This window comes from Puma concolor, chromosome A1, assembly GCF_028749965.1.
Source record: "Puma concolor isolate L17-30 chromosome A1, mPumCon1.1.hap2, whole genome shotgun sequence".
Lineage (NCBI taxonomy): Eukaryota > Metazoa > Chordata > Mammalia > Carnivora > Felidae > Puma > Puma concolor.
In genome coordinates, this window is record NC_141667.1 from 238,564,474 (window position 1) to 238,589,176 (window position 24,703).

The window sequence follows — 24,703 nt, forward strand, 5'->3', positions numbered from 1 at the left end:
AAAGATTGTATTTTATCTAGATTAACTACAGTATACAACTTAATGTCCGATAAATACAGAAATGCTACCATGGAGTTCTACAGATTAAAAACATTAGAAACACAAATCGTGTGAAAAATACGTAGCGTGTTAGCAGTCAGAGTAACTTAAGAGTTGAAATGAGAAATGATACTAAATGTTATTGATACTTACATATAATCATTTCCAGAGAAAGCTATTCAACACTTTAAAAGGAACTTATTAAGTATTATGTCACCTATGAAGAAAAACAGTGGAGAAATCTTGTACCTACTCGGTTTTTAAGTTGTACATTGTAGCGATGTTTTAAAAAAACCCAAGTTGAAGGATACAAAATCCAAGGTAAAACTTGGGCCTTACCTTAGACGTCGCAGAAAGCACGGGGCGGGGGCAGTACCAGCTCCAGAGTTAGGCGGGGACTCAATGTTTCGAACTTTCCCCTTCCCTGCAGAATGAGTGAAGGGTTGAGGCTTCACCCACTGTGCCGGGAAGGCTCTCACGTGTTTTGGCCTTGTGTCATGTTTCATTCCCTCGTATTAGCAACAGGCGTGTCTAATTTTACTCAGTGACATAAACAGCTCATACCACACTTAAAATTGTTTGGGCACCAATTCTGGGACACAGCTCTAAGTGGGCCAAAAAAAAGAAAAGGAAATTCTTATAAAACCAACATTTAAATCTTGAATCACGATGGCCTTATGTAATGATAACTTTCTAAAATAAACTTTACCTTAAATGAATAGCAGAAAAGCAGACTGGTTTCCAGGAGAAGCTAATGTTGACAAAATCTCATAGAAATCATTTCAAATTAACAGGCAGCATTTACAACTTAGGACTTTATTAGTATTAAGTGTAAACTATTCTCATTCAAATGAAATGCATATTAGAATAGTCACTCCTTAAAGATCAGTTTCTTTAAGTCTCTTTTTAAGTGAAAAATTTTAATGTTTGAGAAGAAAACCTTGAGGAATTACCATCCTAATAAAGAGAAGGCAAATACATTCCATATGTTAAAATTATGACCGTTCTTTACTAATAAACTAAACTTATGTTTGACAAAGTATGCGAATGTAACAGTGAAATCTTGATGTTTTATCTTTATTGAAAAAGAAAAAGAGGGGCGCCTGGGTGGCGCAGTCGGTTAAGCGGCCGACTTCAGCCAGGTCACGATCTCGCGGTCCGTGAGTTCGAGCCCCGCGTCGGGCTCTGGACTGATGGCTCGGAGCCTGGAGCCTGTTTCCGATTCTGTGTCTCCCTCTCTCTCTGCCCCTCCCCCGTTCATGCTCTGTCTCTCTCTGTCCCAAAAATAAATAAACGTTGAAAAAAAAAAATTATAAAAAAAGAAAAAGAAAAAGATCATTAAACTTTTATAAGAGGTAAAGAAAATAAATATCGAGCTTTTTAATAATCTTTTATTTTGCCCTATTTTTGTACAGCCTGGTGAGCTGCCTGAATTAACAGGCAGCTAAATTGTATGTTTGAAATTTGGATTTTAGCACGAAAACTTGAAAAGGAGAAGTGGTGTAATTATAATCCATATGCTTAATATTTATTTTCTTTTCTTCTCAGGAGACCTCTTCTCTTATTCTATTTATTCCTAACCCTAACGTCTTTTGACATTTGATGCTTCTTATATGGACAGCTGCAGGCCTTAAATTAAGAGCTGATACAGCTTCAACTAATCACACACTTATTTATAAGACTTTAAAAAATCTTTCATGAGCTCTCTGCCCATTACTGTTTTCCCTATCACGGCAATTTAGTTGGACATAAAATTATAGCACAACTATCAATTCCTAATAAAAACATAGAACACTTAACAATGATGACATAAGATGTATTTTTGTACCAGTATGTGTCTAAAGAGTCAAAATTGGCAACTCCTAACTCAGTATTCTGGTTGAAATGTCACACGTCGAAAGGTTACGCATCGAGGGGCCTTTTCGTCGATCAGTAAATCGGTTTTATAACGATGAACTTTTCAATGTTTTGGGGACTGCTTTGTACAAATGTTAGCCACGCTGTGGACTCGATCTGCATTCACATCTAAAAATTCATTTAGGACTACCAACGTCTCTTTTCGGTCCTTCAGTAGGAAGGCTTAGAGGAAAAAAAACTTTCATTTTATAGAATAGTTGAAATTAAAACACCTTCGAAGTCTTTAATGCAGGTCTGGCTTCACTCTGTAACTCACAAATACACATCTCCTATGTTTTCAGTGGAATCCTAACACTTTAAAGCTGTAAGAGACCTTAAAGGAAACCAGGTCTAACATTCCACTGGATGTTAGGTTACGGAGCTCAGGCTTACGGAGCTGGCTTGGCCATAGCCCGGCACAGAGATGGAATCTTACCTACAGAGAGAACAAACCGGTGGTCGCCAGAGGGGAGAGGGTAGGGGGTGGGTGTAGGGGATTAAGAAGTACAAAGTGCCAGTCCTACATAAATCATGGAGATGGAAAGTTCAGCATAGGGAATGTAGTCAGTAATATTGCAATAATGTCAGTGCCAGACGGTGACTACGCTCATCTTGGCGGGCAGCGTGTAATGTCCAGAATTGTTGAATCACTACACACCGAAAAGTAACGTAGCATTGTGTGTCCACTACACTTCAATTAAAAAAAAAAAAAAAAAAGTCCTTAGGCTCTCGTGTTAAGAGGGTCTTACATAACTCTAGGATCTCTCTGGGATTCTTTTTTTTTTTTAATTTTTTTTTAATGTTTGTTTATTTTTGAGAGAGAGAGAGAGAGAGGCAAAGCATGAGCAGGGGACGGGCAGAGAGAGGGAGACACAGAACAAGAAGCAGGCTCCAGGCTCCGAGCTGTCAGCACAGAGCCAGACGCGAGGCTCGAACTCACGGACCATGAGATCATGACCTGAGCCGAAGCCAGACGCTCAACCGACTGAGCCACCCAGGCGCCCCTCTCTGGGATTCTTAAGAGGGTCTTCCATAAGTCTAGGATCTCTCTGGGATTCTTTTTTTTAAAAATTTTTTTTTCAACATTTATTTATTTTTGGGACAGAGACAGAGCATGAACGGGGGAGGGGCAGAGAGAGAGGGAGACACAGAATCGGAAACAGGCTCCAGGCTCTGAGCCATCAGCCCAGAGCCTGACGCGGGGCTCGAACTCACGGACCGCGAGATCGTGACCTGGCTGAAGTCGGACGCTCAACCGACTGCGCCACCCAGGCGCCCCTAGAATCTCTCTGGGATTCTTAAGAGGGTCTTCCATAAGTCTAGGATCCTTCTGGGCTTCACCCGCATCCTCCCTCCTGTTGTCAGTTAGCAATCCTGCCCTCCTACCTTGCTTCTGCCTGGGGGCAGACAGTCCTGCTGCTGGCCGTGTAGCTTAAGATACTGGGTTGGGGAGACCACTTTTAGATCTAGCGAAAAGTAGGAGTTTCTGGTGGAGATATGGTTCATTTTGGACTACTCATTTTTGGTTTTGATATGAAGTGAGCTGTAGGTTGGCCCGAGGAGGGACGAGACACAGGGTGCGGGGGTATAGGATCATTCAAAGTGTGAAAAGAATAGAGCAGTCGTGAGGAGCAGGGAAGTCAATTCACTCGTGAAATATACTAGATCGGTGCAGGGCCCAGCCGGACTCGATCACTACCCACTGGTCCCATTTTTGACAGTTCCTGTGACTTTGGACACTGACTGTAGACATGAGCGCCCATGACTAAATCCCCCCAAACCACCTCAACTTGCCTCCGCAACGAAACTCATCTCCCCAAACCCGTTCTTTCGTCCATCCGTCCTTTCTCAGTGTATGACTCCATCCTCCCCAAAGTCATGGACGACCCATAAAGGAACATCCCTCACCAACCAGCCCGTCGGTCACTAAGCCCCAGGATCGCCTGCTCTGCCTGCTCTCTCGTCTCCAGATCCCCGTCTGATGGGGGGCCGGGGGTCACATCAGGACTCGCCGGGTGCTGCTGCCTGCTTCCAGGTCCTGCCACGTTCCACTTTACTCTCCTGGAACTGCCAGAGAGACGCCAGGAACAGGTAATTCTCTCCACAGCACTCCCCAGCCTAAAGCCCTTCAGGGAGCCTCGAGGGTGCGGTACCCTGTACTCCACGGGGCACACACACCTTCACGATTGGGCCGCGCGTCTGTCTCTCCTGCCCTGCCCTCGGGTACCTGGCCAAGCCTCTGACTAGAGTCACCTCCCGTCCTTTTCTGCAGGAAAACGAATGACTGTCTAACCTTTAAAAGTCTGTTCACGTCACTATCAGCTTTCTAGATGTGTTTATAAACTTAGAGTTCTTTGTATTCATGTTGCCATCATTGGTTTATATACGTGTTCTCCCTACTAGACCATGAACTCCTTGCTCAGCACTTCATAAAGTGAGCCCTCAGTCAACTGGCCTCTGAACAGTGACACCAAACTTCAGTGTTTTTTACGATACCAATTCCACAGTGCACAATTAAAAAAAAAAAAAAAAAAAAGAGCTAACATATGATCAGCATGACATTCTAAGACTTTTCCAGAAGAGGTCAGTATAACAGTAATAAAGATATTAGCTTTCAGGGCAAATGACAGTGAAACCAAATTAAATTATTTTGTAAGAGATAAACTTTCAAGCATTAAAAAATACCACATCAGTTCTCTGCCCCTCCAATCGAAGCCACACTTCCTCAGGAGAGATGGCCACAGACTTTTTGCACTAGCAAAATGGAGTGAGATGATTCTGCACACAAATGAAAACTCGATGAATTTAAATCTGGAATGTAATTAACATCATCACCTGGATGCTTCTCACCCAAATTCTCTGGTTATTTTTAAATAGGGATCATCCATGTGTGCACATTTGAGAAAGATAATTCGTATTCTCTTTTGGAGTTGCTGTATCAATAAAAAATTAAATTGATCGCTAGACTACCGCATGTAGGCGTTTTGTGGCTTCTTATGGTACTTTGGGAGAGTTGGGGAGTCACTCTTTAGTATAAAGAGCTAATTCAGTGTTGTCAGGGATGATGGGAAAGAAAAATGTGGGATCCTGGAAAAATAAGAGGTGAGAAAGACAAAAAAAGGAAACTCACATTTCAGAAGAGAAACATGGCCTATCTGAGATTTCAAAAGTTACCCGCTGGTAATCACTTCACTGGGTCATCGTATGTTTAAAGTCTTATTCCATGGACACAGGACTTTGCCTAAATTGACAGGGAACAGGTTCCACAACTCCGTTAGGTGCAGACTCGAGCGGTGACTCTCAGGTCGGGCAGCAAACGGAAATGTGGCGTGCACATAGCAGAATCACAGGAAATGCACGAGGAGTAATGACCAAAGCCGAACTTGCACATGCGAAGGGGAAATCTATCAGAAGGGCTTGTCATGGAAACCTCAGTGTCTCCCGCTTCCCCTGCCCCATCCACACTTCCATCGGTCAGAGGTCACCGCTTAGATCTTCCTTCTCCTACCTACCTCTGACCTTCAAGTACCCTTACAAGGCTCTAGCTGGGTTTATGAACTTTTGACCTAGTCTATTACTTCATATACATTATCACCCGGGAGCCCTTGTCTCCTTTTTCCTATGTGCTTTCATCATCAGTTCGTTTCTTCTGCGGTCACCTCTGCAATTTCAAACAATCGACTTAAACATTCACTTCCTGTTCCATAATGACCGTGTATCCGTTGGTCCTGCTGCCTGATGGAGGGCATTAGCATTCTGAATGTCCCAGCCCCTTGCCCACAGTGCCTTCCACTCTTGTCTCCAAACTTCTGTCCTTCCCTTTATTTTTGTGCGTGCTCACAATGGTCATATTCACCTTCTACACTGAAACTAATCTTCTGGGGCGCCCGGGTAGTTCAGTCAGTTGAGCGTCCGACTTCGGCTCAGGTCATGATCTCACGGTTTGAGCTCAAGTCCCGCGTGGGGGTCTGTGCTGACAGCTCAGAGCCTGGGGCCTGCTTCGGATTCTGTGTCTCCCTCCCTCCCTCTCTCTCTCTTCCCCTTCCCCTGCTTGCACTCTGTCTCTCTCACTCTCTCAAAAATAAATAAACGTTGAAAAAAATTTTTTAAAAAGAAACTAATCTTCTGCATCTCCTGTGATTTGATCAAGTTGATTTAAAAATTAATGCAATACACCGTGTTCACATTTTACAACTAGCTACCCGACCATCCAACCATGCTCCTTTCAGAGATAAGCACCTGTGCCCTTCAATGCTTCTATTATCAGTTTGAATGATCCACTTTTGAAATATTTCTCCAAATATTTTAATTGCCTTGTACGGACACTGTGTCTTTCCCAGAGAGCTTTTGTGGTTGGGGGCTTCTGAATGCCATCTTTCCATCTTTATTGTTGTTGTACAAGAAGTTTTGCTAAATTTGCCGTCCTCAGCCTATCTCCTACTTGTCTCTCACTTTTTATTCCTTTAACCTATTATTTGGAATCAATGTCACTTTTCTTCTTGAAGGAAAAAAAACGTTCCTTTCTAGTTTAAGTAGCTTGTACCATGGTTTTCTTGCAGGACTCACCTCCACCTCCTCCCTTTCTGATGGTCTTTGTGTTTCTTTTATTCTCTACTTCTGCCCCATCGTCAGACTTCTGGCGAATTTCTGATAATAAAACCCATTGTATACGATCGCGTTTTTCTTCAGCATCCCTGTATGCCAGACTCTCCCTCATCCTGTGCCAGTCCAAGGGGCTGAGCTGGCCTCCCGCACAGTGGTCGTGTTCCTCACCGCGCTCCTAAGCTGCGTGAACAGTTCCCTGAATCAGCTCTCAGGTCCTCTCCTCATTTACCCCCTTGCTTTGGTGGGATGTCCCCTCAAATGAGCATTCGGAAAGGGTTTGGGGGAAGTAGATTATCTGAGCCCTTTTATGTCGGGAAATGCATCAATTCTGCTCCCAAACTGGTTAATACTTTCATTTAGCATAAAATTCTAGACTAAAATAATTTCAGACTAAACTTTGAAGTCCTGGCTCCATTGACATCTGTCCTTAAGAGTTCCCGCAGAGAAATGTAATTCTAGTCGTTGGCACTTCTAGTTAATTTTGAGTAAGGTACGTTACTATTTAAAGGTAGCTGTGTGCATCTTTTGTTGGTAAAATTAATATTCTCCCTAGTTTATTTCCTGTTATGTTCCTCTGGTATTTCACATATCTGAATACATCAAAGAGAAGGTAGCGTCCATTTATAAAATGTAAGTGTATTTGTTCTTACTGAAAAGTAATGATTGAGTAAGACACTCAAGTTATATTTCATGAATATTCTTAAAATCTGCTCTGATCAGAAATTTCTGACCAAGAACTAGAGAGTAAATGATGGTAGGATTTATGAAAAGGAAGATACGTGATGTAAAATAAACTGGAGGGAAAGAAAAACAATTGAAAAAATATTGGAAATCTGCATTTGGAGGCAAAGTTAAGATCTGTTCCCAGGGCCATGGAAAGCACGTCAGGCATTGAAATTTGTGAGAATAGCCACTTACAAAAAAGAACACTTATTCCTTCCATGAGGACGTTTCTCCTAGTGTAATAGTTCTTCTGGATTCTCTCTATAATTGCACTCATTTGTTCCCAGGGTAAGTGGTTTAATTCTTCTCCCTGATGAGTTACAATAAGAAAGGGGGTCTGTATGGTGCAATCCCTCCCTCGTCAGGGACCTTCATGCCTGCAGGGAGTACAGTTTCAGGCTGTAAGTTTCAACTGTAACCTTCCCGGGGGCGGGGGGCAAGGGGTGGGAGGGACCTGTGATCATCCAGAGCTAAGAGGTGGGTGAGTCTTTGCTGGGAATGCAACGTTAGCAAGCCCATGGTCGCTGCACATCTAGAATATGTTCTCCGACAGCTCTCTTTGCAACAAAAATGACATTTAGACCTTCATTTGCCTCATCTCAATTGGTTCAGAACTCGGGCAGTAAACACAGAAGGGAGTTTTCTCAATCTTCTCAAACTAAAAACAAACAAACAATCAGCATCTAACAACCACACATCTCTGCTAAGGATCTACTTTTATAGCAGGGGCTATTCTGTATTAGCACCTAATCTAACTCTTCTCTTTCAACTTCTTCTTTTTGCCTGGCTGGTGCCCTCTTGGATACCTCTGTGGTCCTCACGGAATTCAGGGCAGACCAATGTGTCACTGCTCATTTACCTCCCTATATCCTGTTATTCCTTTATTTGATCCTAAGTTTGATGGCAGGGACTGAGTCTTGACCCCTGTATTTCCTGAGCCTCTACGTACTCAGTAAATATCTGCTAAATGAATGCATCTAGTAAGTGAACCACAATTCCTACGCTTATATAGCTTTCTTTCCAGCTTAGAGGGCAGACCGCTAAATACTCAATAATGTGGTTCACCTAAGAGTTTAGGTAGGTAGCGCAGGCTACGGAGACATATAAAGGAAAAGGTAATTCTTTCTGGAAGAGACCTAGTGGCAGTGCGTTCTCCAACAGCAGAAATCATCATTACCTCGGCCGCCGAAATTTCTAATGCTTGTGCATGTTTCAAACGCATTCGATAAGTTGACATAATAGCGTGTGAACATAATTTGTAAAAATATGAGAGTCAACACATATGGACATATGTGCCTGTCGCTGACCTAAGTGCTAAGTTTTCTATTGATTCACGAGTGGGTTTGGAGAGCACTAACCAAAACCTTCAAAAAGTTACTGTTACAGTATTGATGACTTTCGTTGAACCCGCTAACACCTCCAAAATCAGGTTCAGATACCTGATAGCCTCTATGGCTTGACAGCTTGGCTGATCTCCTATATTCTGTAGTCTGATTATGATTCACACTACACAGCGTTAATGTAAAAATCTTCCTTACTTATTCTTTCCCTAGAAATAATGTAAACCAATGGCCCCAAATTCCAGGCTTTCGGATCAAGTGAGTTTTAAATTCAGCTTTTTCACAAGTAATAGCTTGTGTTAGGTAACTCAGTTACCTTCTTTAATGGTTTGTTTTCTGCCATTAATGTCGGGGATAATATTAGCTCCTTAATTATTTAAAATAATTAAATGAGGCAATGCACAAAAGGCTCTTGGCACATAGTAAAACACATATGAAGCTATGGTAGCTATTATTACAACTCTTTCTCAATGCCGTGAGTGAATTTTTCAAAACGAAATAAAATATGTGAATCGCAGATTATGACAAATTCAGCCTTTATAGCAAAGGTATTTTGGTTTACTTAATAGTATACCTAACATGATAAAAAGCATTTAGACTTGATTTGACTTGATGTTGTGCCTACTCATTAGCTCAGCCAGTAACGAACCTTCACAGGCAGTCCACACAACAGCAAACCAAATTATTATTTTTTCTTACAGTTTATCAAACCAAATTATTATTTTTCCTTACCGTTTAGCTTTCTGATATCCAAATCCACAGCATTTGTGAACAACTTGCCTTGATACAATACGTACAGTCGAACAGTCTTGGCAGACACACGGGGATACTTCATAGTCTGAAAACTAAAGATGCTGGTAATCCCACGCAGCTGCACTTGACTTGCTCCTGACCGTTGTCCTGCTCAGGTCATGCTGAGAGGCCCTGTGCTCCTGACCTCCTACCTTCATCCTATCTACTGAAAAGTCTTCAAGATCCTATTATTTCAAAAACCCTTTTTCCACTGAAAATGTGTAGCTGGACACTAGAGGGATCTTGACAACAGAAATGCTGTGTTGTGAGGTCATGGGAGTGCCAGCACGATTATGCTGCTGGGGCCCGGGACAAGACAGTGGTGAAGAGAATGACACCGAGAGATGAGATGGAGAGGTGAAGTTGACTATTGGATCCCTTGTGTTTAATGTTTATTTATTCTTGAGAGAGAGAGAGAGAGAGAGAGACAGAGTGCGAGCAGGGGAGGGGCAGAGAGAGAGGGAGACACAGAATCTGAAGCAGGCTCCAGGCTCCGAGTGGTCGGCACAGAGCCCGACATGGGGCTCAAACCCACGAACCGTGAGATCATGACCTGAGCTGAAGTTGGACGCTTAACCAACTGAGCCACCCAGGAGCCCTGGATCCTTTGTGTTTGAAGACTTATTATAGGCATGGACATTCCAGTCATCATGTTGCAAACTCAGCGTATTTTAATCGTCCCTCCCACTTCTCTGCAACCCTTCTCTTCTGTTCTCCCCCTTAGCTTAATGGCATTGCCATTGGCCAGTTGGTCACACTGGAAATCATCGATAGCTTAATGTAGATTATTTCAACTACTGTGTGTATTTGTTCCTCAATTAGCAAATGCTCTTTTGCTAATTTTTAACTGGAGAAGGAAGACTGCAATGAAAGGGGAAAAAATGAAGGATGTTGGCCTAAGCACATCCCATGCGTGACCCAGTCTGGTTGTTTACCATGAAAGAAAAAAAGCTGTTTGATATCCAGCATCAGATTCAGTATAATTTTTTTTAAGTTTGTTTGTTTTTTAAGATTTCTTTTGAGAGAGAGAGAGCAGCAGCAGGGGAGGGGCAGAGAGAGAGGAAGAGGGAGACAGAATCCCAAGCAGGCTCCGCGCCGTCAGCACAGAGCCCGACGCAGGGCTTGAACTCGCGAACTATGAGATCACGACCTGAGCCAAAGTCAAGAGTCTGATACTTAACTGACTGAGACACCCAGGCGCCCCAGATTGTATACAATTTCAGCAACAAGAAAACTTGGCATCTCCACAATAGCACAAAAGCTGGTTTCTCCAGCAAGGCACAAAAATCCCATTCGTTCACTAATATGCAAAAAGGAGACAAACACTTTTCTCATTTAAAAATGAGAAACTGGGGGCGCCTGGGTGGCGCAGTCGGTTAAGCGTCCGACTTCAGCCAGGTCACGATCTCACGGTCCATGAGTTCGAGCCCCGCGTCAGGCTCTGGGCTGATGGCTCGGAGCCTGGAGCCTGTTTCCGATTCTGTGTCTCCCTCTCTCTCTGCCCCTCCCCCGTTCATGCTCTGTCTCTCTCTGTCCCAAAAATAAATAAACGTTGAAAAAAAAATTTAAAAAAAAAATAAAATAAAAAATAAAAATGAGAAACTGAAAACTTGAAAATGGCAAACATTAACACGTTCATTCCAAGAAAACGTAGAAATACACGCTTTTTGTTCGTTTCTCAACATCCATTAACTCTACCACTGGTAACGACCGCTGGGTTTTCTTTTTGAGCAGCCACCCCTACCTTGCTTTTAGCCTATTCGTTCGGTCAAGTCACATCAATGCCATTCCCAGGTTCAGTGGCAGGTCATGTGACTCAGCCCGGGCTGAGCAGAGCAAGGCGCTCTCTTGGCCACAGAGATGCTTTCAGGATGAGTCCATTGAAGCCAACCAGCCTCAGTCAGAGCAGCCCCACGACTTTCGCTTCCGTGACTGACAAGACACACTTTGGTTTCTGCTGGACTTGAAGCTGACAGCGATTCGAGCCTGGCTTGTGAGCGGCCATGACCACCCGACAGCACGAGGGCTGGAGCTGGGCGACGAGAAAAATGCATGGTAACTTCAAGTCCACGAATCACGGCAGGCCTAAATCAGCTGCAGTCTCGTACTTTTTCGGCTGCGTCGGTCGGCACGTTGCCTTTTTTCATCGAAAACTATAGAGTTGGTATTTGACAATTTGCAACGTAGAAATCTAACCTAAGTTTTAGTGAAATCAGTGCAATAAAGAAGCTGGTGTGGGAGAAGGAGGGGACGACGGTGGCAAGAGTAAAACTTCATAAAATGAAGAGAGGTGATGAACACAAATGTGAACAACTCCCTGCCATCAGCCATGAAACAGAACTTGGGGGGGTGCAGAACTCCATATCCTCTGTGGTGGCATACACAAACGATGGGACTATTCTGTGCTACCACGTGCTCTGGGGAGGTCAAGGATGAGGACCAAAAGACATCACGTGACTTGGCAAAAGAAGAATGGGAAAATCTAAGGTGGTAGTTCCAAACTTAAAAAAAGAAAACCATAGGCATAGTAACGATTCAAGAAACCCTCATGCAAAAGCTCTGAACTTTCCCACATACTATTATTTCATCAAAGCAAAGACTGATGATTTTAAGACCACGGATGTTTTTCAGCACTAAGGAAGTACCTCTGCAAATTAAACTATAACACTAATTATAATATGCATCGCAAGTAAGAGCTATCAAAATGTAAGAAGTGGACATTTTAGATTTGGTAAAATATGATAACAGCACAACAGAGTGAATGGTAACAGCAGGTGTCTGTCATTTGGTGATTTATTTAAATAATATTCGTCAAGGGTTGTCTCTGTCACACAAGAGTTGCTTTTGTCGATTTGTTTTTATGTCTGTCTGCTAGAATAAAGGAGAAGTTCAGTTCTCATCTCGGTAATTATCTAAGAAAAGTAAAGCCTTTTTAGGTAGCTGTATGGAAATGCTTCCCATTATATATGGTGGTTGTTAAATGGAATTCATGACTGAGTCTCTAAAACCATTTTTCTGGGATGCTGACTTGGTTTGTCTTATACAAACCGGTTATACTTAAAGGCCACCAGGATCCTGCCGAGGCCACGTCTGCTGTTTTTGATCCAATGAGCACCACGTTGGTCCCAAACACTGTTCTAGATGCTAAGGACACCAGAGTGCACAGGACAAAGGAGGCCTTGCCTTCTTAGAGCTTATATTCTAGTTGAGAGGAAACAGTCAACAAATGTGAAAACAATGAACAAGAAGGTTTCTTACAGTGGCAAGTTTACTAAGAAAATAAATAAGGGGGCCCCTGGGTGGCTCAGTCGGTTGAGCGTCTGACTGTGGCTCAGGTCGTGATCTCACGGTTCGTGGGTTTGAGCCCCATGTCGGGCTCTGTGCTGACAGTTCAGAGCCTGGAGCCTGCTTCGGATTCTGTGTCTCCCCCTCTCTCTACCCCTCCCCTGCTCATGCTCTGTCTACCTCTATCTCTCCATAATAAATAAACTTTAAAAAAAAAAAAGAAAATAAATAAGGGGGCACCTGGGTGGCTCAGTCGGTTGAGCGTCTGACTGTGGCTCAGCTCATGATCTCACGGTTCATGAGTTCGAGCCCTGCATCGGGCTCTGTGCTGACAGCTCAGATTCTGTCTCCATCTCTCTCTGCCCCTTCCCTGCTCGCACTCTGCCTCTCTCTCAAAAATAAACACTTAAATTTTTTTTTCATTTAAAAAAAAAGAAAAGAAATAGGGTGATGGGGAGAATATTTTAAATACCTAGGGCAGGCCTTTGTGGGATGATCTGAATAATGAGAAAGAACTAATCGTGAAAATACTAGGGCAAAGTGTGATACGGGCAAGGGGTGGCACATGCAATGGCCCTGGGGTGGGAACGATCTTCTATGTTGAAGAGGCACAAGCAAGGCCCCGGGGTGGGAACATGGTGCGTGGAAAAGCACAGACAAAGCCAGAGAGACTGAGGCATGAAGAACAGTGGCTCTCAGCCGTGGCAACACAACAGAACCAAGCAGGGGATGGATAACATAACACCCACCATTCTCCAGGACCCTCTGCAGAACTTCCGACGTGTCTGGCACAACAGGGGCCCTGCTATCAGTCCGGTTGCCTAGGCCAGTCTCGTGGGTCACCAAGGACGGAGCCACAGCCGCACAACAACGTAGCTACAGCCCAGTGTAAGAGGAGACGCTCTTCCAGATGCCAGACTCAGAAACACATGAGGGGGATGGACGCGGTCAGTGCAATGTTGCTCGCTGCCGCCAACAAGCCCGCTGCATACAGCCGTCCCTCTCCTCTCTCCCTTCTTCTGAGCGGCTACTTTCAGGAGGTCTGTGCCGGGATGGGAGATGTTCTGGGCTGACCGCAATTTTCTTCACGACCCGGAGTTTTTGTGCTTGTCCGATGTTCGCTTCCCAGTCAGCCCTCCCTCCCTTCCCGCTTCCCTCCCTCCCTCCCTCCCTTCCTCACTCTTCTCCTCCCTTCTCCCCCTTCCCTCCTCCTCCCTCCCCTCCCCTCCCCTTCCCTTCCCTAATACAGGGTCCGTCTATGCTCAGCTTTAACAGGTTGCCTCCTGGACGTGTGACCGACCTGTGCGACTCTGTCTGTCCACCTGCCGTCCGCGTGGACACTTCCCGTCCTCCCTGCGAGACGTGCACACTTTGCACCACTCAGGACACACCCGGGTTTCTGAGTCTGCAGCTCCAGTGGCCTCTCTCGCTATTCTTTCAGACATACCCCTGTTCGATTCCCACTCTTCGGGGCAACTTTCCACTAATTTTGTGTTTGGGTTTTAGCTGTCTCCTACTTTTGCCTCAATTAGAGTGCACGTGGGTTTCTCTCTCCTTGCTGCTTCTGAATGCTTTCGGGAGGGCACTGTGTAACTATTAACCTCACACTGTCATCTTCAAGATGGAATTTGGTCACCGACGTGTTTATCACGGGGCTACGAGGGTCCTCAGCTACGCGTGACAACTGTTGGCGGCCACCATGGTGTTCCCTTCCGCGGATCTGACTCCTGAAAGAATTCTGGTCTCTCACAAAACCCTAGATAACCAGACAAAAGGAAAATAGCATACTTCAGGTTCAGTAAAAGCTTAAACGGAGCCCAGACTTGAGGACAGTTTGTGGCCTTGGTTCGAGCCAGACTTTCAGGATTCCCGATTCCTCTGTAGATCGTATCCCACTCTCAATCCCTGGCAACGTGAGTGCTCTCTTTTGGAACGTGATTCTGTTCAGTTCACCTTTATGCCTTGGAGTATAACTGAAAGCTTCGTCATTTTTGACAGTTCATTTCAACTCAATAGCATGAAGTAATTGCTTTAGCTCCCAAAGTGAGATTTTTTTTTCTTTTCTTTACCTTTTTTCTTTTCTTTCTTTTGTTCTTCCTCTTTCTTCTTTTTTCTTTCCCTGTTTCTTTTCTTTTTCCTTCCTTCCTTCCTTCCTTCCTTCCTTCCTTCCTTCCTTCCTTCCTTCCTTCCTTCTTTCTGTATATTTGCAAGAAGCAGTTAAGCTTTTTTTCACCTCTAGGCTACACTATGTGGACATTAAGTCCACTACCGGTTTATCGATACGGCTGGTAAAACCCTCTGCTCAGGTTCACACGGCTGTATATGGCCAAGCAGCTGTGAGCGTGTCCCCACCGTGTGTGCAGAATCCTCCTTCTCTCCCTGGGCCACACTCAGTCCCTTTCTACCAAACTGTCACTGTAAACTTATCCCATTTGAATCCTTATTCTTTAGGCCAATGGTGAGCATCATCTATTCTGATATATTCTTGGTTTTAATAACTGAAACACAGAGGTGATACTCTGAATAATACTTAGGCTTTGTGCAACGGAAACATCATTATTTAACAACATTAACACTTGAAGAAGCATTTGCAAAAATGTCCTTCCAACATAACAGATACATTTCTGAGAAAAAAATGTATATATATTAAATTCTTTGTAATGTTGGGGCGCCTGGGTGGCGCAGTCGGTTAAGCATCCGACTTCAGCCAGGTCACGATCTCGCGGTCCGTGGGTTCGAGCCCCGCGTCGGGCTCTGGGCTGATGGCTCAGAGCCTGGAGCCTGTTTCCGATTCTGTGTCTCCCTCTCTCTCTGCCCCTCGCCCGTTCATGCTCTGTCTCTCTCTGTCCCAAAAATAATAAAAACGTTAAAAAAAAAAAATTTAAAATGTTCAAATACAAACTAGATCAAGATAGGCACACGATAAGATTGCTTTACACAGCTCAAAGCTAGGCTGATAATAATTCATTTTCTGTCTTTAATAAACCAGTCATACGTGCAACCAGTCTCTCTCTAAAGTCTTTTATGTAAACCTCAAATACATGTCTAACCTTGCACTAATGCGTAAATAGGGGAAAGCGCCATGGAGGGGAGGGTGGCAGAAGTGTCATGGCCTAAAGAAGGTGAAGGGAAAGCAAGAGGGGAGGACCCGGGGAAGCAGCTCTGAAGAGGAAAGGGCAGATGCAGGCATGCTTAGGGTTACGGTTGGGGAGAACAGGAAGTTGAGGCAGGGCATCGTCCCAGCCGAGAGGAGGGAGGTCAGCAGCGAAGGGTGGTGAGGACCACGGAGGAGGTCTGGGATGACTCCCGACGGGATGGAGAGGGAACAAGTCAAGCACAAGCGAAGGACAGCGGCGTGATGCCAAAGGGTCCTTCCAGCTGCGGCTGCAGGCTGTGAATGGTCAGCACTGGCCACTGAACGTTTACGGGATTTTAAAGACATTTGGGGGAGAGGAACAGGAAAATCGCCACACAGGACTAACCTATGGCAGGACTTTTCTCAGGGGATGGAGCAGATACACGTGGACAGGTGGAAGCGGACGGTGCTGGCCAGGCCAAGGCAGCTCTGGAACCAACATGGGCCCGGCTACGCGGGAAGGGAAACGGCAACGAGGGGGAGGACGAGGAGGCCGGGGGACAGCAGTCCAAGAGAGTGACAGGGGCAGGGCCTCGGCCTCTTCATGACAGTTCCTACGTGCGAAGGACGTTCGGGGCAGGTTTCCGTGCTCCAGCTTGAGAGGCTGGAAAACGTTAAGCCTAACTCCACAACAATTTGCTGAGCAATCCAAGATGGTAGCAGGTTCCAAGCTGCCAAGCGTCATGGAAGCAGAGGCCACTGGACCCAAATGCAGGAAACTGGGGGGCCGTGCAGAGCGAGGCTTTAATGGAACTTAGCACCCAGCTGGATGGGCAAGCGAAAGGTTTTAACGTGGCTGTGTGGGAGCGTAAGTGGAACGAAAAGCAAGGTTAACCAGCAGAGCAGGAATGGTCTGAAGTGAATAATGAGGCATCCCATTTTGGACAAAGATGCGGGACGAGCGGATTGCTGGACGGAGACACACAGTCTGCGGTCTGAGATTAGGGCAGGCGAGCCAGAGGAGCTCTGAGGCGCTACAACACAAGCCATTGCTAATGGAAGTCTGGCCTTTCAATCTTCCCCCTCCCTTTTCTGAGTGCAGCAGATTAACTTTTAGATATCTGTTTGTTTGACTGGGGCAGGAGTTGACAGCCACACTTTGGATATAATATAGAAATCATGTCGAAAGCATATCCTGTGGAAAATTTCCACCCCCAGACTGAGATATAATTGGCAAATACAAACTGCATATATTAAAAAAATTTTTTTAATGGCTATTTTTTTGAGAGAGAGAGAGAGAGAGAGAGAGAGAGTGAGCACGTGAGCAGGGGAGAGGCAGACACACATAGAATCCGAAGCAAGATCCAGGCTCTGAGCTGTGAGCACAGAGCCTGATAGGGGACTTGAACTCATGGACTGGACCGGAGATCAGGACCTCAGGCCAAGTTGGACGCTTAACTGACTGAGCCACCCAAGCACCTCAAAATTGTAGGTGTACAACGTGATGTGAAATGATCCCCGCCATCAAGCTAATTAACACACCTATCACCTCAAGTACTTACCGGTTCCCGCCCTCCTTCCCTCCCCCTCCCCTACTCTCTTTCCTTCCTGCCTTTCTTCCCTGGTCAGAACACTTAAACGCTATCACCTTAGCAAAATTCAACTGCACAGTAAAGCATGAGATGTTATAACGGTTATTATCAAAAACGACAGGAGATAACCAGTGTTGGCGAGGACGTGGAGGAACCGGAACTCTTACACACTGCTGACGAGAACGTAAAATGGCACAGCCATTATGGAAAACAAGGTGGAGGTTCCTCAAAAGGTTAAAAATAGAACTATCACATGATCCGGCAATGCCACTTGTGGGTATATATCCAAAGGAAGTAAGTCACGATATTGAAGACGTAGCTTCACTTCCGAGTCCACTGCGACCTCGTTCACAACAGCCAAGATATGGAAACAACCTAAGTGTCCATCAACACATGAACGGACAAAGAAAATGTGGTGTATGTATGCACGGCTCATTTTTTAGAGACTATTTTTCAGAGCAGTTTCAGGTTTACAACAGAACTGAGAGGGAGGTACAGAGATTTGCCACATACCTCCTGCCTCCACACACGCACAGACTCCTCCGTTTTCAATACCACTCACCGGAATGGTACGTTTTTTACCAAAGCTGAATTATACTGACACCTCATAATCACTGAAAGTCCAAAATTTACCCTAGAGTTCACTCTTGGTGTGTATGCTCTACAGGTTTGGACACATATATAATGATATATAACCATCACTATATAATAAAACAGTATTTTCTTTTTTTGAAATGGGGGAGTAGGGTTCCCTTCATTTATTTTCTTTCCAGCTATACTGAGGTATGTTTGACATACAACATTTTAAAGGCATAAGGTGTACAGTGTGTTGATTTGATACATTTATGTACTGCAAAATGATTACCACCTTTTGCTGACTTTATTTGAAAACACAATCTACAAATAACCAAAATCTATGAGTTGGAAAAACGTCTTCCAAATGTTTAATGTGTAGCAAATAAAGGATTAACATCACTTGTCAGTAAGTAGTTAATATTTTTAAACCAGGCAACATAGAAAAATCTGGAGCCCTTCCCACTATGAACCAAAGAAGACTTTATGAAACTAAATAGTTTAATGAAACTGTAAAATCTTTTAAATGTCAAAAGAGGCAAACATGATAAAATAATTTTTAGGGTTTTTTTCCTCCTTACTTCCAATTTATATAAATTCTTATCTCTTAAAGGAAAATGACTCTTCCGGCTCGCCTCCATTTGATTACTATATGTAGAAACAAAGTCATAAACCAAATATGCAGATGATCATGGCTTACTGAAAGGTACAATACAATATCCACTTTTAAATATGGATTACATAAATACATTTCTCTAATTTTTTATATTTTGGCCTGTCGCAACAGTTTCATATAGTGATGAAATTCAAGGATGATCCTTTTTGTTTGTTTTTTTGTTTTTTAATGTTTATTTTAGACAGAGAGAGAGCGAGCGAGAGAGCGCGCGAGTGTGCTAGCGGGGGAGGGGCAGAGAGAGAGGGAGACACAGAATCCGAAGCGGATTCCAGGCTCTGAGCTGTCAGCACAGAGCCCAACACAGGGCTCAAATCCAAGAACTGTGAGATCATGACCTGAGCTGAAGTCGGATGCTTAACCAGCTGAGCCACCCAGGCGCCCAAGGATGATCCTTAATGTTACATAACATGTATAGCAAATTCACAGTGATGCATATATTAAGGTATCATTTTTTTGGTATCATTATTAAGGTATCATAAGGTATCATATATCATATCATATCATATCATATCATATCATATCATATCATAAGGTATCATATGTTAAGGTATCATTTATAAATTAGAGGTAGTTTACAACCATGAACTTACAAACAGTTTGAAGTTTCAGCTCCTAACTTTCCTCCTGAGAGGAAAGCAATATGTTTTTTTTTTTTTTAATTTTGTGAATTATTTCACTGTCTGAAGCAAGAAGTGAAAAAAGAAGGTGAAGAAAAAATAAACAGGTGCAATTCTTTCTTTCCTAAGCCTTTTGAGTATGACTGTATTAGGATTTTGTATGAAGTGATCCCCTCAGAAAATCACGTTTACGAATCTCCTGTGAAAAGGAATAAAGGAAACCTCCCTGAAAACGGAGTTGGGAGTCATGGCGGAGGAGACACTCCTCGCGGCCTACCCAGTCCAGCAGGAAGAGGCAAGATTTCCTTTCAGTCTGGCGACCGCACGCAGCCCTCGCCTGCGGCCAAAGACAAGCTGTCACCACCGCAGTCACCTGCAGTCGCCACTTGGAGCCTATTTCCCCCCACTGAACATCTGTCCAGAACGACCCCTCCCAACTTCCTTCTTCCCTGTACGAAAGGCTGCTCTTCCAGATCTTTCAACAACAGCTAAATTCTGGAAAGAGCCTGCATGTCCATCAACTGACGAATGGATAAAGGAGGTGTGGCTTATATACACTATGGCATACTGCTTGGCCATGAGAAAGAATGAAATCCTGCCACGTGCAGCCACGTGGATGGAACTGGAAGGTATTAGGCTGAGTGAAATAAGTCAGTCAGAGAGAGACGGCTACCATATGTTTTCACTCATATGTGGATCTTGAGAAGCTTAACAGAAGACCATGGGGGAGGGAAGGGGGAAAAATAGTTACAAACAGAGAGGGAGGGAGGCCAACCATAAGAGACTCTTAAATACTGAGAACAAACTGAGGGTGGATGGGGGAGAGGGGAGAGTGGGTGATGGGCATGGAGGAGGGCACCTGTTGGGACGAGCTCTGGGTGTTGTATGTAAGTGATGAATCATGGGAATCTACCCCCAAAACCAAGAGCACACTGTATCTCCACTGTATGTTAGCCAACTTGACAATTAATTATACTTAAAAACAAACAAAAGGATGTTTTTGTTCTCTGGACTTGCCTGGGGTTCCCCGTAGTTTGTGCGTCCTAACTCGCGACTTCTCTGCTGTGCCCCAATAAACCAATTTGCTGCTTGACAGCCTTTGTTGTTTAATTTTTAAAGTTGACAATATCAGTCTATGTTGAAAACTATTTCACGACGGAAGTTTTGATTCCTTTGGAATTGATTGTTTTCATTAGTACAGATCAGGGTTTGGTCAATGATGGCCTGTGTGTCAAAGAAGACCGGCCACCTGTTTTTGTTAAGGACAGTCTTCCCAGGCCACAGCCATGCTTACTTGTTTATGTATTTCCAACCCTACCATTGCAGAGTTGTGTACTTGTGACAGAAATCTTACGGCCCGCAGAGCCTAAAATATTTATTATCGGGCCCTTTCAGAAAAAGCTTGCCTACCTACTTCTGATACTTCTCATTGTAGATACGCAAGTCATATTTTAGTTGGGTTTTACTATTTTAAAGATAAATTTATTGTCTCATTATCATGGTTAATCCAACAGGTGAATCTGATGATTATATTACATTCTGATGTCCTCTTCACTCTCCCTGCAAAGTAAAAATCTAAAATCAACCAGTACTTACTTGAGTACCTGTCCTGACTACAAATTCATACTTCAGGTCTCAGTTTTACATCACAAGGTAAATAAAATACCCAAACCTCAATTTACTAGTTTCAAGCAACCGAATGCTCAAACCCTAATCGGTAACAAAACTGTCCTGATGTCTGTCCTCACTTTCCAGTGAATATTTGGAAGAAATACTAATAAATAAAAACAAAATTTCGTAGTAAAGGTGTAGACAGGTCAAAAATAAACAACAGGTTAGATAACCAACTTAATCCACAGATGAACATAAATGAGAATTACTCTTATTATACATCTAATCATTCAATATCATTTAATATACCATTTAACTTTATTGCTAATTTGAAAATCCCAGAGGTCGGTTATAATTTGGTTTATTTAAGATTTAATTAGGGGCGCCTGGCTGGCTCCATCAGTTAAGCATCTGACTCTTGATTTGGGTTCAGATCACAATCTCACAATTCATGAGATTGGGCTCCGTGCTGCCAGACCAGAGCCTGCTTGGGATTCTCTCTCTCCCTCTCTCTCTGCCATTCTTCTGCTTGTTCTCTCTCTCTCAGAATACATACATTTAAAAAAACACTTTGAAAAAAATAAAATTTAAATTTTTTTTTAATGTTTTATTCATTTTTGAGACAGAGAGAGACAGAGCGTGAGCAGGGGAGGGACAGAGAGAGAGCGAGACACAGAATCCGAAGCAGGCTGCAGGCTCCCAGCTGTCAGCACAGAGCCCGACGTGGGGCTCAAACTCACAAACCACAAGATCACGACCTGAGCCGAAGTCGGATGCTCAGCCGACTGAGCCACCCAGGTACCCCAAAAATAAAATTTAGATAATGAATGTCATGGAGTCCTTTTGTGAATCTAGCTCAGAATCTAGCTAGTACAGCTTATTTTTCGTAATATCACAATTATCTTCAGAAATGGTTGCATAGGAAGTATTCCCCCCAAATAATGAAATTTATTACACCTACAGAGTTCTTCCAATATAATGGACTGAGAAGACATGAGAGAGCACCATTCGTACCACCAAGACACGGGAATTCTTCACAAAATGTAATACTTTACAAATATATAGTCAAACAGGAAAGAATGGAACATTCTCAAGGCTAGAAAAAAGAATGGAGATCAGAGTCAGAGATGCAGGTTATTAGATCCGCTTATGGATCCAGGGCCTAGATATTGAGCCTGAATCCTAATGCTCAACAAAGATGGGAGAGTTGGCCTCTGTCCAGCAGAAGGCCAGAGCTCCCACCATGCAAAGAAAGTACAAGAAGGGATCCCTCCCTCTCTAAGGCTTGTGATAGAAAGATGAACCACTGGGTAGAAAGCAAAGTCATAAGCTTGCACCAACTACGAGCCTGTACCGTTTATAGGTGTGAATGTGTCCAAATTTACAAAAGATATGTGCTGCTATCACCCCAAGCCATGGAATTGACATAAGAGCTGCTCTGAGACCCATAAAACCTCTGCATCCCAGCAGATACATGAGAAGAAACACCACTAGGGAGACTTTCACACCTGCTGCAGTTGAGATTCCTACCTAAGAATAACTCTCAGTGTAGATGAGCTCACACAAAATAATTACAAATCACTGGAGCAATTAAACCATCATGATGTGGAAGGAGGGAATCAGCAGCCTGAGCAGAGACGGAAGACGGAAACGAGAAGGGCCAAAATGCACCTGGTGAGGATTCAAGAAGGAGGTGGAAAAAAAAAAAAAAATACAAGAGAGAAGCATTTTTCAAAGAGATAGTGATGCCCACCTTTCCAGACTCGTAGAAAGGTTCTCAGCTGGAAGAGTCACGTGGAACCCTAAGCACCGTGTGGTATTTCTCAAAGAAACATACACCGCAGGACAGCCGCCTGGGCGTGAGACGGGTCAAAGGAAGGGACTGGAATATCGTTCTTTTGTTATTCCAGTTGGGTCATTCTCACCAAAGTTTGGATTATGGAAAGGAAAGGGGAAAAGAAGCCGGAACGCAAAACTTAGGCCGCAAAATAGGATGATATGTGAAGGGTGACACAACTGTTGCTTCAGATAAGTATGACTAACATGAAAAGCTTTCATAAAAAAGGTGAGAACAGCGGGCTGGACGCCATCGCACCGTGCTCGACACGTCTCAAGACTTGCTAACGGAACGCTGCGTCAATGAGATACTATTTTATGTACTGTACAGGCCTTCTGTTATTTCCCAATTTATTGAAAAAAATCAGAGAAAACTATTTAATTAGAAAATGAAGGCACTGAAGTCCCCTCCAAGACTTCTGCAGGGTTTCTAAGGAAGAATCCAAGGCTGTCAGGGCACCGTGGTTACGGGTGCTCACTCTTTACGCTAGCGAACGTTCACCTTAAAGATGAGTCTTCTTCCTTGATTCAAAGTGTTACTAGCAATAGTTTTGTCGACCAGACATTTGAGCTAGCTTGCATTCACAAGAAGAACGCCAGACTGACCAGAGGAAAGTTTTCTTTCCTCTTGCCTCTGTGCTAGGGCCGGGGCAGTGGGAGTGGGGAGGGAGTGTGGGGCAAGCAGGGTGTAAGGTCTGTGTTATTCCTCAACCCTGCTGAGCAATCACCTTGGCAAACCACAGCCTCTCTGGGCCTGGTTTCTGTCTGTGTTAAGTGGGGCCCTCCTCACAGGGTGCTCGTGAAGACGGATGAATGTAATGAATGCCCACCGTGCCAGGCCTAAAGGAGGAGCTCACTCAAGGTGAGGAACACAGCACTTTTCTTTTTTTTTTTTTTAATTAAAAAAAATTTTTTTTAATGTTTATTTATTTTTGAGACAGAGCGTTGTGAGGGAGGGGCAGAGAGAGAGAGAGAGGGAGACACAGAATCGGAAGCAGGCTCCAGGCTCTGAGTTGTCAGCACAGAGCCCGACGCGGGGCTCGAACTCACCAACCTCGAGATCATGGCCTGAGCCAAAGTCAGACACTCAATCGACCCAGCCACCCGGGCGTCCCAGCGCTTTTCTTTTTAGAGCAAGTGCTAGAAATCAGAGGGACAGCAGCAAGCTCTACGTGTTAGAGGCAAAGTCTTTGGAGAATGATTTACTGGGTATTTACTTGAAATCATTTCAGAGTATAGGCGATTATAAACAAACAGAGTCAAGAATCTTAAGGGAGAAGGATACCAAGGATACGGAAGAGTAACCATGGCTTCCAAGAGCAGCCATGGGGCAGGCGTGGAAGGCGTGGACTGGCTGGGGTCTGGGGCATGTGGGAACCAAGCCTTTGAAAGGCAAAGCAACCTTGGTTATAATCCAACCCACAGAATTTCATGTAAATAATCTGGTGACTCCTAAAGACATCTTTATAAAAACAACTTTTATACAGCCTTAGCCTTTTTTTTCAGTGTTTGTTTATTTCAAGACACAGAGTGTGAACAGGGGAGGGGCAGAGAGAGACTCCCAAGCAGGCCCTGTGCTGTCAGCTCAGAGCCTGACACAGGGCTCGATCTCACCAACCCTGAGACAGTGACAATCATCTCACGTTGATGCCGAAATCCAGAGTCAGAGGCTGAACCTCCTGAGCCACCCAGGCGCTTCAGCCTTAGTCTTTTTATACCTGGTTGCTACTGAGGCCCCTGTCTTCAATGCAATATGACTGTAGTTAAGATTTCCTAGTTTTTCAACTTCCCCTTTTATCATTCAGGTCATTTACTGTATGTTATTTTTGAAAAAGGAGTTTAGCAACAAAGAGTAAAGTCTACTAAGACAAAATATTCCAGGCACATTTCTATAAATTAATACCAGGTTCCTGTTACTTATCCAATTAAGTGTTCATTGTTTTATGATTAACGTAAGTATTCATGTAATTACACTTCATTATAACGGACTGACTCAAGGGTTTGCAGGTGCCGCAACCAAGCCCACCTACATGCTGAGAACT

At 43.9% G+C, this 24,703-nt stretch overlaps 1 protein-coding gene across 5 annotated transcripts in view; it reads right to left on the minus strand.

The window, feature by feature from the left end:
- SGCG (sarcoglycan gamma) overlaps positions 1-24,703 on the minus strand; it is a 129,257-nt gene that overhangs the window by 101,943 nt on the left and 2,611 nt on the right. The window contains exon 1 of one of the 5 annotated variants that reach the window (XM_086715195.1): positions 379-535. The exons of the other annotated variants lie outside the window; for them this stretch is intronic. The gene's annotated coding sequence lies outside the window, so the exon portion shown is untranslated. Of the gene's footprint in view, positions 1-378; positions 536-24,703 lie in introns of those variants that run through there. 5 annotated transcript variants of the gene reach the window in all.